At 45.1% G+C, this 12858-nt stretch overlaps 1 protein-coding gene across 5 annotated transcripts in view; it reads right to left on the reverse strand.

Annotated features, from left to right (window-relative positions):
- The window catches only part of ALAD (aminolevulinate dehydratase), a 136844-nt gene that overhangs the window by 68706 nt on the left and 55280 nt on the right, over positions 1-12858 (reverse strand). Inside the window, exon 1 of one of the 5 annotated variants that reach the window (XM_069241402.1) lies at positions 7058-7203. The exons of 1 other annotated variant lie outside the window; for it this stretch is intronic. The gene's annotated coding sequence lies outside the window, so the exon portion shown is untranslated. Of the gene's footprint in view, positions 1-6684; positions 6729-7057; positions 7204-12858 lie in introns of those variants that run through there. 3 more of the 5 variants (XM_069241403.1, XM_069241405.1, XM_069241406.1) reach the window with 3 other exon arrangements.

Genomic DNA, 12858 nt, shown 5'->3' on the forward strand with positions numbered 1-12858 from the left:
GATGGATCGTAACTAAAGAGCTGTCAACCAGGGTGGGCAAGAAGAGGTTTAAATGGGATTTGCGTGCTTCACCCACAAGGGCTGTCTCTAATCCTGTGTGCAGATAGGTATGTGCAGCTGCTCTTACAGAAGTGGTGCAGTCTTTCATGAATCTGGGTGGACCCCGAAGGGGTTCCCTTGCACAAGCTCCTGAGACTCCACGAAAAGAGACCCATTAGAATTAACTGGAAGTATAAGAGTGTCAGTCTCATACAAAATGATGCCACCTATATCCTCAGTGTTATGAAACATAGGGCTACTAACATCTGATATGAAACAGAAGTGTGTGTGGACATTCATGAAACGATAAATGGCAAAAATGCGAACTGATACCTGTGGTCATCTTCAGTAAATAAACAACATTTCTCTGTAATCCCTTATTTGAGCTCCAGTATCCCATTTTAAGTAAACAAGAGAATGGCACGCTGCTTGCTAAGTAGCAATAGTTAGTCTACAGATACATCTTGGCAGGAACGAGCCAGGTGAAGGCCCTTCTGTAAGGCAGAGGATTTCAAATGTTTTCTCTGAGCCCCTCTAAGTAAAAATGTTTAGAAGTCGTGACCACCTTCCATAACTTTATGACAAGAATAAAAAGAGCAGGAGGGTTAGAGCTGAGCACAGGGGCTGGGACCTATGAGCTAATTTAAGAGATACTTTTTCTGTAGCTCGTGATACACACTAAAGTAAGACCGCACCTGGTGCTCTAGTAGTCTTTCCAATGACATCTCTCTGAGGAAGCTGTCTCTGACCTTTAGTAAATAAATGGGCCCCCACATAGCACCCCTACTCCTAGCCAATGTCTTCAGTTCTATCAAACGATCTCACTCATTTCCTGTCGCTCCTGAAATATTATTCAGAGACTTCAGGGGTATTTTGTCTGACCAAGACCATGCTGGCCTTCTCCCTGTCGCCCTCTCCACTCACCTGAAGGGACTTCTGCAAGTAAACAGAGGTTGAAGTGGGTGAGGTCTAGGAGCAACAACATGCTCATGCTATTCTATTTTTTACAAAAAGAAGTTCTCCTATTTTTTTAACAATCACTCACCTCGAAATAGGTAATGTGGACCGTGAGGTGCCTCCAAGTGAAAGTGAAGGGAGGACAGGCTCAATGGGGGCAGGGGTTCTCCTGTGCTGTGAAACCCAAGGAAGAGCAGAGAACTAAAGAAGAAACTGACCATCTCGCAAGAGTGCATGATACATGAAAGAAGTGTGAATGTGTGCAACTGATTAATCACCAAGGGCCAGATGTAGGTAGGTCCGAATCGCAAAATCGGATGCAGAACGGTGACTCAGACACCGTCTGCGATTCGCTATGGGGTCACAAAGACCCACCTCATTAATAGTAATGAGGTGGGTCGCATTTTGCGACCCCATAGCGAGTCCCTGCACTCACAGGGATGGTGGCCTGCTGAAGACAGCAGACCTCCATGTCTGTGACTGCTTTTTAAATAAAGGAGTTTTTTAATTTATTTTGCAGCCCGTTTTCCTTAAAGGAAAACGAGATGCAAAATAAAAAAAAATAACGAAACCATTTTGATTCTGTTTCTGAAAAACCCTTTTTGGCAACATTCACAAAGGGGAAGGGGTCCTATGAGGACCCCTTCCCTTTTGCGAATGGGTTACCCCCAGTGTGACACTGGTGGTAACTGCAAATTGCTTTGCGACCGCATTCGCGGTCACAAAGCAATTTAGCATAGTGATGCGAGTCGCAAATAGGAAGGGGACACCCCTTCCTATTTGCGAGTTGCATTCACAATTTGCGAGTCGGTACCGACTCACAAATTGTGAATGAGCATCGCAATCGGCATTTTGCATGGCGCAAACTGCGATTTTCGCAGTTTGCACCATGCAAAGTGCTTGCTACATCTGGCCCCAAATATAAAGGCTGCTTGGGAGCCAGTATAGGCTTTAATTGATGTAGTCACTTGAAGCTTCATGGTGACAAAGACCTATTCTTTTTGAGAGGTAATGTAAGGGTGTTTTCCGCAGTGTTCTTGAAAATGTACTTTTAACAGACTCTTATGAAAATGCAGGTACTAGATTCAGCCTAATCACCTATTATTAAAACATATACTTTAAAAGCTCATGTTTTATCTTAAACACTAAATAATTTTTCAGCAGCCTAGCGTATACTGTGTGCAATACAAACTTCAAAATAATGACTTACAGGCGGGACCTCACAGTACTGTAAATACAAATGTGACTATCCACTACTGCGCCAATATAGCCTTAGAACCTGCCGAATCGGGCTCTACCGGCTATTAGAGGCCCGCTCCCACGTTAAAGGCCCGAGCCGAAGGCGAGGGCCTTTAACAAGGGAGAGGGCCTTTAATAGCCGGTAGAGCCCGCTACGGCAGGTTCTAAGGCTATTAGAACAATCTACCATTAGAGGGCAGAATGTTCTCCTAAATAAAACAAAGGCTTCACGGAACCAGAGGGGATTAAAATCCCCTCAGGCTCCGTGAGGCTTTGTTCACAGCTGCTGCAGTGAACAAAGATTGGAATGTTGGCGCTGCGGCTTTTACCGGCCAGTGAAAGCCCGGAGCACTCCATTGTTTTAAATGGAGCTGATTAAGATTCAGTTCTATGACACAGAGCAGGGGACATTTCCAATTGAATAGTTTAACTCGCATTTATTTTCATTTAAGATGTGTGCATTGTTTTATTTGCAGTCACTTGAAGATGAAAAATAACAACGCTTAATACTTAGTTGTTTTTAGACTTGATTTTGGCCCCACCACCATGTCACTTAGGGTAACTGTAAATTAACAGCCTGGAGATGTGCCAAATAAACATGCTTTCAGCTCCCCTTCATTTACAAGTACCTGTTAAACATTGGCACCCACCTGGGATTACAGACAAAGACCCCTAGTGGGTGCTCCCCGCAGTGTGAAGACCTATGCTGTACGGTGTAATGCTCCCCATTCATTTTCATTCTCTCTCCCTCGCTACCTGAACGTTAGAGGCAGACGTGTAAGCCCTCTCCAGTTATCGGACAAGAGGCAATTGCCAAATACTACATAGGTCACAAAGACCTGCATTATCTATCCTGGAAGATTTTTTAATCACAGTATTTGAAGAACTACTTACAGGTTCTTTATAAATCAAAGTTCAAAGACACCCAGGTTAAAATAATGCTTGTGTTTCTGCATGCAATTTACATTTTAGTAGTCAAAAGTGTATTCTCGGACTTTTGCACCTACTGTGAATGTGTCAATAATGCCTTTTTTCTACTTTTTAGACAGACAATTACCAATGAATTAACATTACCTGACCAAAGGATGACCACACACAGTTTCTGCTCATCTTCCAGTATTCATTAATGCAAACACAGTCACTCATGCAAACAGGTGAAAATTACATTTTGCCTACTTTAGCCTGACTACCCAGGTAGAAATTAAAATGCTAGGTAGAAGTGAAGCAATATTTTTTTAATTTTAGGTCTGGCCCTTGAGACAACCTTAGCACTCTCACCAGACTGTTATTTTCCAAAGAAATCTTATGTCATAAAGCAATATAGAAGGGTTTTAGTTCAGCAATTTTTATCCACTTTTCCATAAAATTGTCATTCACATTTTACTTCTATCACAGCACATGCCATGGGGCAATTGGTCAGCTCACTTTACCAACTGACTTCCATCACTAAATGAATGCAAAAGTATTCTTCACATTGTTAACATCTGCATATATATAGTTCCTTTCTCAAGTGACAAACCCCGTTCAAAAGTGCACTTTTTAAATTTTCTTTTTGTATTTAACCTTCAAAAAAGGTATTTTGCTTGCACTTCCGGTGCCTAGCTAGATGGTGATTTACTTCATGTACCCTTTTTAAAATTGCTGTCCCAAGTTTTTAAGTGACATTGTGACACTGCAGTGTGTGATGAGGATTTCCTTTTGTTGCCTTCCCAAAAATAACGGTAAATGAGCGGTACAACTTAAAGTCTTATTTTAAAAAAACACTAGTAAAACTGCCATCTCTGTGAATGTTTTTTAAATTTAACATTTTTATTGCAAGTATATCATGGCCCCTATTAAGTAGTCTGTCTTCTTTTCTTATTTTGAGGCGTAAAAACGTAGCCACTGCACCACCATACTAACTCCAGGCACATTAGCTTTGCTGCTACTTGTTAAAAAAGGGTTGACCATATCAAATTGTAAACCCCTCACATTTCAGTCAATTTCATGGGCAATAATGCCATAAAATAAACATCAGGATATGATTTAAAAAATCCTGCGTGGATAAAACTCTCCTCTCTGGTCAGGCTAGATCAAGATGAAAATTTGGAACATTACAGGCTATTATCTCTCTTGTACTATCTAAATTAGATTATGACAATCGCCTGTAAAATGGATCATCCCTATCTACTATGAAAAAAACTACACCGCATTCAGAATTCAGCTGCCAGACTATTCCTACATGTAAAGCCACAAGCACACATCTCCCCTACCTTGAGGCCCCTACAAAGGTTACCATTTGTCAGAAGATCCAACTTCAAGACGCTTGGTATTACCCACACAGCAATATATGGAACAGGACAGGTTTTCATCAGGAATAAAAATCAACAAATACATTCAACAAAGAAACCTCCGCTCAAGATTAGCACCCTGCCTCAAAACACCACAATACAAGAAAAAGAGAATAGGTGGTACATCTTTCTCTGTTGAAGCGACCAAACTATGGAATTCATTACCCCCAAATATAAGATCCATGGATTATTATCTTATCTTCAGAAGGCTACTCAAGAGTTGGCTTTTTCCTACATAACCACCATACTCAAAACAGCAATGGACTGCATATTCCTGTGTATGTATCCATTTATAATATGATTATATGTATATCTCTAGATACGTGTATTTCTTTGTATGAATATATATAACTATTTTATCTTAAAATATATATATTCTTTAGGCTTGTTTAACAAATGTATATTTTACTTATGGTTAAATGTATAAATGTATGTATGTGTGTGTGTATGTATGTATATATATATATATATATATATATATTATTCTACACTTGACATGTTCATAGGTCATTGCATAGTTGATATATAAGTTGTTTGATTAGATGCTTATGAGTCTGTTTTTATCTATCACAATAGGTAAATATTATCTTAACTATTTATCTACAAGCATTTCACTATTAAAATAGTGAGGAAAGATAAAATAATGTTATGAAAGTACACAAATAATTAACTTCAAATACTGAAACTCTTGAATGTCTGTATTTATAGGATACAACTTTAAATCTCAATATAGCATATTCCTTGCACATATGTTACTTTACTATCTAATCATGTATCTGCATATATACTACTTTAGTCCTACTGTACAAGAGAAAATTAAGCTTTACTCTGACGCACCATCACCCTATACCCTCTATATATCTATCCTCTATCTCCACTCTCCGACTCATCCCATACCCATTCTACTACTATGATCTCCAAAATAACCCATCCTACACTCCTGCCTCCTCTACCCTGCCTGGCTCACCCCAAACCTCAATTTACTACTATGATCTCCCAAACAAACTTACTAAATTCTCCTTTGACTGATCCCAAACCACATTTTACTACGATCTCCCTAATCCCTTGCTACAGACTCTTCAATCCTCTATCTCTCCTTTACTCATCCCAAACCTCATCTAAGTACTATGAGCTCCCAATTAACTCTTCTGGATTCTTCCCTCTATCCCGCCATTATTCTATTCAATCCAAATAACAGACTTCATGCCCGCCTCTCAAATTAACTCATAACTCCCTAAACTAATACTGTAATTCATTTGTCCCTATAATAAACCAGCACGAACCCTTGTGGGTTCTGGAGTAGCGTGCTACTCACCGAAAAGCACTTCAACGCCTTGTCAGGGGTAGTAAGTGCTATATAAATACAATTACATAATGTCTTTCAAGAATTACCTGTAAAATTTAATACTTTTTCTCAAATTACTTTGTAGAAAAAAAAAATCACACTGCAAAATGCTTCATTATATTCAAATTCTGTCAGTATAATGGGATGACTGAACTTTCAGCTAACCATCTTTGAGCAAGTCAGACTCACTCAACTATAGTTTTGGCATAATATTTATACCACTATGATTCAGAAAATGACTTGTCGTTATATGTATTTTAATTTAAATCTATTTTGAAACAAAACCTTAGATAAACAATTAACTTATATTTACAGTTCTACCAAAGCGCTAAACTGGGGTAGGGGCCACTATATAAAAACAGGTTATCAAGTTATTATTATGCATACCCTGTAACCTCTACAGCACCTACCCGCAAATTATTTCCAGCAACCAAACAACAGCAACCCCAACACTTTGCCACACATTCAAATTGGCCATAAAGCAACAGTGCACTGATGACAGATAAGGGTGTTCTGGGTTCGCTGTTGAGGTCTATGTGCAACCTGCGGGTCATGGGTTTAAATCCAAGAGCAATGTTAATTTAGTTTTTTAACCTTTCCATGAGATATAACAAAAGTGCATTAAACACTTTGTGACTAGGAACCGCTGAAAATACAAAATAAAAAAATTAATGGAATACTTCTAAGTTGTATTTCACGTTATGTTAATTAAGTCGCTATAAAACAACGAGGTGGTGCTATGAAGCGTAACAAAAATCAATATACTATAATTACCTACAGCACACACCGATCCCAAATCCTAGCTTCCCTGTACCCAAGCATCCGGCTACTGGAGGGAACCACTAGCCAAATGACCCCTGAACACTAGCTCTCTGGAACGACTATCCCAACATCTGAGACATCGCAGAACGAGTATTTCCCCTTGACTTCTACTGAATGTAGGAGTAGTTTAGAAATATATATTTTTATAAAAAGATACGTAGTATCGCATACTTTTCTAAAAAAAAAAAAAAAAGTCCTGCTCCGATCACGCAATCACCCAGATTACTAGTGTCTTCCGCGTCCCTGCGGCAAGCTTCCACTCACTGCAGTCACTCAGACACAAGTCACTCTACAGTGCATTGTAAGGACAGTGCGAGTGTCTCACCTACGTGCAAGGGCAGTTGCTCACCCACTTCCTATCCGACCTGGGTCTGTAGTTCAGACAGTGACCCTATGAACAGTGAATGACTTTTGCGCCGACCCCAAAAGCAACCACGAGCCGCCGAGGCCGCGCCCCTTGCAGAGCGCCAACAAATGACTAAATTCCATTAGATGAAGAACCATTAGCAGCGCCCCATTGTCACGTGATAAAGGTGTCACGTGATAAAGTTCGAGGGCCAGTGAGGCGAGAAAGTGGCTGAGCTACATTTGCTCTGTAGGGAAGACGGCGCGGCAGTCTCATTAGTGGTTTTGCTGTAACGAGTATGCACTTTGTTTCTCAGTCAATATAGGCGCTACGGGGACACTGTCGTCTGGATAGTCTTGCAACGATGACAGATAATGAGTAGTATTGATTTGGGTTCCCGTTTTCTTAAGTTTAAACTGATGTTTGGCGCAGAAACCTTGTATGGCTTACATGATACTGCTACAGCAAGGACCAGTGGGCTGAGTATCGGATGTTCTTAGTTGGGGAATATCTACCAATGGTACCTCCCAGTGGAACAGAGCGCATAGCTGCCAAGTTTCCACATTGCTCATGTGTGAGACATTTCCATGCTTCTAGTTATGTCCTGGCATGGAATGGTTTAACTGGGAGGGGATTCCGTCACACCCCATGTATTGTTTCCATAAACTTACGAAATAGCGGAGCACACCATATGTAACGTAGAACACATTTGATTTGTGTCAAACTAAATATTTTAAATCTAGCTGAAAAACATTGGTAACTCCCCTATTTATGGGATAATTGATCAAAGAGCAAAAAGGGTGTATATTCTTCTTTCTAAGCAACAAAACTCACTTGTTGGAGCTCTACTACGAAGGGGTCGAATCATACATTATTTGGCCCTTTTCCAAGCAATTGGGATTTTTGAGAATTGCATACACATCACGTTTTACATGTTTATATTGTATTTTATTCATTGTCTTGTATATTTATATTATGTGTGTTATAAGTTTGTATTTTTTTGGTTGTGATTTTATTCTTTATATGGGTATATTAAAAATTCTAGTTTTGTACCAACAAGTGAGTTGTGTTGCTTAGAAAGAAGAATGAACACCCTTTTTGATCTTAGATCAATTATCCTATAAGTAGGGGAGTTACCAATGTTTTTCATCTAGATTTAAAATATTTAGTTTGACACAAATCAAATGTGTTCTATATTACATATGGTGTGCTCCGGTATTTCATAAGTTTAAGTAATCACTGGATTTTCTCAAGAGATTCCAGCATATACATTTTGGCAACAGTGTACATTAGTGTTTGAGCACCAGAGTTGCTTACTATATGCATAGGAAATTATCGGATTGTGCATTTATTTGTTGGTCAGAGTTGCCAGTTTTTTTGTTTTGTACCATGTATTGTTTCCCCCTGCCTCCGGCTGTGAAGGTGGTGTGCCCCTGGCCCCTGACATAAGGGACGAGTAAATAAAGGTGAGCTGCGGTTTGGCACCAAGGCAGTACACAAGTAATCTGTTGTTCTGTTGTATGTCCAGCGTGTTATCGAGCGCCGCACCGGGCCGTAAACACACTAGTGTGCTTATGAACGACATTCCACTGCCAAATGTGTGGCACTTATAGAGTGACACTTTCTTGCCAGTAAAACTAAGCAATGAAGTGCATAGAAAGCAATACATAAAAAAAATGACATTCTTTTGAGCAATGAGATGTTCTCAAAATATTTTCAAACTGCTGCAAAACATCGAAATGGAAAGTTAACACTTGCTTGTTACTGACACTAAGGCCCTCATTACAACCCTGGCAGTCGGTGTTAAAGCAGCGGTAATACCGGCAACAGGCCGGCAGGAACAAAGCCCACACAAGATACCTGAATTGAAACGGAGAGAACACTGCAGGGGCATCAGATGGAAAATAAACAGGCACCTCAGTGGGAGGGGGAGGAGGGTACCTCAGCCGGATGAACGGACAACGCCACTGCTCTACGAGGGGGCTCCATGCCTACTGCTTGGTCCTGGGGAGTGCAAAGCCACAGTCTCTCAAATCTATCCAGTGGGTGGTTTGCCCACTGCTTTATCCTGGGGAGTGCAAAGCCACAGTCTCTCAAGTCTTTCCAGTGGGTGGGTTGCCCACTGCTTTATCCTGGGGAGTGCAAAGCCACAGTCTGTCAAGTCTCTCCAGTGGGTGGTTTGCCCACTGCTTTATCCTGGGGAGTGCAAAGCCACAGTCTCTGAAGTCTTTCCAGTGGATGGTTTGCCCACTGCTTTATCCTAGGGCGTGCAAAGCCACAGTCTCTCAAGTCTTTCCAGTGGGTGGTTTGCCCACTGCTTTATCCTGCGGAGTGCAAAGCCACAGTCTTTCAAGTGGATAAAGGTCTCCACTGCTTCTGGAGGGGGCCTTTTGCCCTGAGTGCTTCATCCTGCCAAGGACTGAGGTAGTGGATGTGAATCTCTACTGGTTCTGGAGGGGGCTTTGTGCCCAGAGTGCTTCACGTGCAGTGTGGCAGGTCCCATTCCCTCACCTGGGTGTGTGTGCCTCAAGATTGCCCTCGAACAGGTAGCATGATACTCCATGGAGGCAGAGACACACTCTACCCTGCTGCGACTTCGCCTGCCACTTGCAGGTACAAACAGTGCTGGGAGTCATGCCTCATGTACGCTAGGCAGGGTCCAGGACCTCTCCTGCAGCCTCAGACGGCTGCCCACTGGGGATGATTGCCATGTGAGCTGTGGTGGCATTGTGTGAGCACGTCATAGGGCTGGTGGCGGTGCTTGCGGCGGTGTCTGTGGCGGAGGTGCTGGCGGTGGTGCATGTGTCTGCACCTGTTGAGGGACACAGCAGGACGTCTCCTGCAGCCTCGGACGGCTGCCCCCTGGGGATGGTGCTGGGGACTGTTGCTGAGGCAGCAGATGTGCAGGTAGCGGTGCTGGTGGCGGTGTCCGCCGTACAGGTTGATGTTGTGGTTGACAGAAGGGGTGACTCTGGTCCCTCATCCGGAGCCACTGTTCCCTCTCCTGACCTGCTGTTTGGCTTGTGTCCCTTCCCCACCTTTGATGTCGCTGCTGGTGCCTTGCAACTGTCTCCTTTTGGCTTGGAGGAGCCCTTGCTTGCTGGTAGGTGCGGCTTCTCCGTCCGGCATGTGGGCACCTTCTTCACCTTGGCAGGTGGCGGAATGGCCTGCTCCTTGGCCTCGCTAGGTGGCACACTGGCAGCCCTGATGGGTGGCGCCCACGATGAGACCGGACTTGCTGGGACCACTGTGCTGGAGGATTTGGTGGCTGAGGTGCTGGGCTGGGACCTGGACAGCCTGGCCCTAGGGGAAGGACGGGGGGGGAGTGTAGAGAAGAGGTCAAAGTTTGCAAAAAAGTGTTTCTTAGACACACTGGGACGGGAAGATGGAGGGGGTTTGGGAGTGGAGGAAGAGTTAGTGGTTGTAGGAGGTGTACGTTTGCTGAATTTGGGTGAAGGTGCATGGGCCGGAGGCTGTTGTGAGGTGGATGTCTGTTGGGTGGGTGTGTGCCTGCGTTTGTGTAGTTTGGGAGGGGGCTCACAGACACTGGGAGAGGAGACAGGGGATGTGTGAATGGTAGTGGGGGTGGTGATTGCAAGTGAGCGGTGTGTGGTGATGGGCCTGCTGGTGATGGAGGTAGTGGATGAAGATGTAGTGCATGCAGGTGTGAGTGGAGACGAGACAGGGAGGGAGGAGGAGGACGTGGAGGAGGGGGACACAGTGGAGGCAGTGGATGTTGGTGTGTCTGCATGGGAATGGTGCTTATGAGAGTGCTGGTGGGATGTGTGGTGCTTATGTTTGCCATGCTCACTCTTGTGTGTTGAAGAGTGTGCATGCTGGTCTGATGGTGTGCTTGGGATAGGCTGAGGTACAGGGGATTGGGTCTGGGTGGAGGAAGTTGGGGGGGGGGGAGACTGGACACAGGGACAATGGCTGCCACCAGTGCTGAGGCCAGAGCCCGAAATGCTCTCTGTTGGGCCGCCTGGCCAGAATGAATGCCCTCCAGGTATGCATTTGTTTGCTGCAAATGTCTCTCAACACCCTGGATGGCATTCAAAATGGTAGATTGCCCAACAGTGAGGGATCTCAGGAGGTCAATAGCCTCCTCAACGAGGGCAGCAGGGCTGACTGGGGCTGAGGTGCCTGGGGCGAAGGAGGTGCCCACCCTCCTGGGTGAGCGGGCACAGGAAACTCGATGAGGGGCTACTTGGAGGGTGGTGCTGGTATGGGGGGTGTCGGCTGTACCTGTTGATGTGGTGGGCACAGAGGTGCCCGCCACCGCAAGGGAGCTCCATTCAGAGGAGGAGTCGCAGTCGCTGGTGTCTGCTCCTGTCCCCATCGTGGAGCTCCCCTCGCCCTCCGTCCCACTGGTGCCTTCTGACTCTGTTACTGCACCCTCCATGGTCATGTGGGATGCAGCTCCCTCCTGCTCCGGTGTCACTGCTCCTTCGCCAGATGATGCTAGTGCACGCAAGGACAGGGTGACAAAACAAAAGGGGAGGGGGAGACAGAGAGGACACATGGTCAATGCATGCAACACCACTACCGTTGGCAGACACAACACACAGGGAGCAGCCCTATGCACTAAGCCATGCACTGACAGGGCAGGGGAAAAGCACATGCCCATAGGCGACTCTGTCGAGAACCATTTTATGCACAGCTGGAAGCCATAGGAGCCTGACTAGGTGTAGAGGGCAAATACCACCTTTGGGGTTGGACAGGGAATGAGGCTGCAAATCAATGGATCTACCTTTGCGCATCTGCCCTGCCCTTGGGGAACCCACAGCCCACCTCCCCCACCCAGACACCTCGTAATGCACGCAGACTCAGCTGAATGAGAGTGTACTCACCCACTTGTGGCTTCTGTGATGCCCTCAAGCGCCCATCTAACTCCGGATGTGCCACCGCCAATATCCGGTACATCAAGGGGGTCATGGTGCGATGGGCACCCCTTCCACGTTGGGAGGCCATCCCCAGCTGGGCCTCTGCCGTCTTCTTGCTCCAGCGGCGCAGGTCCTCCCATCTTTTCCGGCAGTGGGTGCTCCGTCTATAGTAGACCCCCAGGGTCCGCACTGCCTTGGCGATGACATGCCAAATCTCCTTCTTCTGGTGGGCACTGACCTAGAGGAAAAGTGAATTAAGAATGGATGTTACTCTCCCGTACAGTTCTTCTCACACATTGCCCACAAACCTCCCACCATGGCCCAGACATACATACACACACCATCCTCACATGCTAGCCTGTCCCCCCCATCTCTGCCATCCACAACACTCCATACAATCATGTGCCATCCACCATGCACACAGGTGACTCACCTGTTTGTCTGGAGGACCGTACAGTTGCGTGTACTGGGGGAGGACCTCATCCACCAGTTTCTCCAACTCCTCCTCAGTGAAGGCAGGGGCCCTTTCCCCAGACACTGTAGCCATTGTCGCTTCAAGACACAGGTCACAGCAGCACTTGCAGTGTAGGTCCTCTCCTGTTGAAGGTCAGGTATTAAGTGAGGGAACTGATAGAAAATGGCGGTCACATCCGCGGCGGTGTGTACTGTCACCACCGGCGTACATCTTCATTGGCTCCTGGAACCCATAGGGGCCAATGATAACCAATGCTGAATTGCGCTGCGGTCTTCGACCGCCTACCGCAACGGTGTACAACACCAGTGCAGTTACCTCATTTCCCCTTGTCCCACCTTACAGGTCAGGCAGCCGCCATTTCAGGGGGCCACATTGCAGGCCAAATAACTGCATCACACCTATTTAGGCCATGAATACAAACA

The sequence above is a fragment of the Pleurodeles waltl genome, chromosome 6, assembly GCF_031143425.1.
Source record: "Pleurodeles waltl isolate 20211129_DDA chromosome 6, aPleWal1.hap1.20221129, whole genome shotgun sequence".
Classification (NCBI taxonomy): Eukaryota; Metazoa; Chordata; class Amphibia; order Caudata; family Salamandridae; genus Pleurodeles; species Pleurodeles waltl.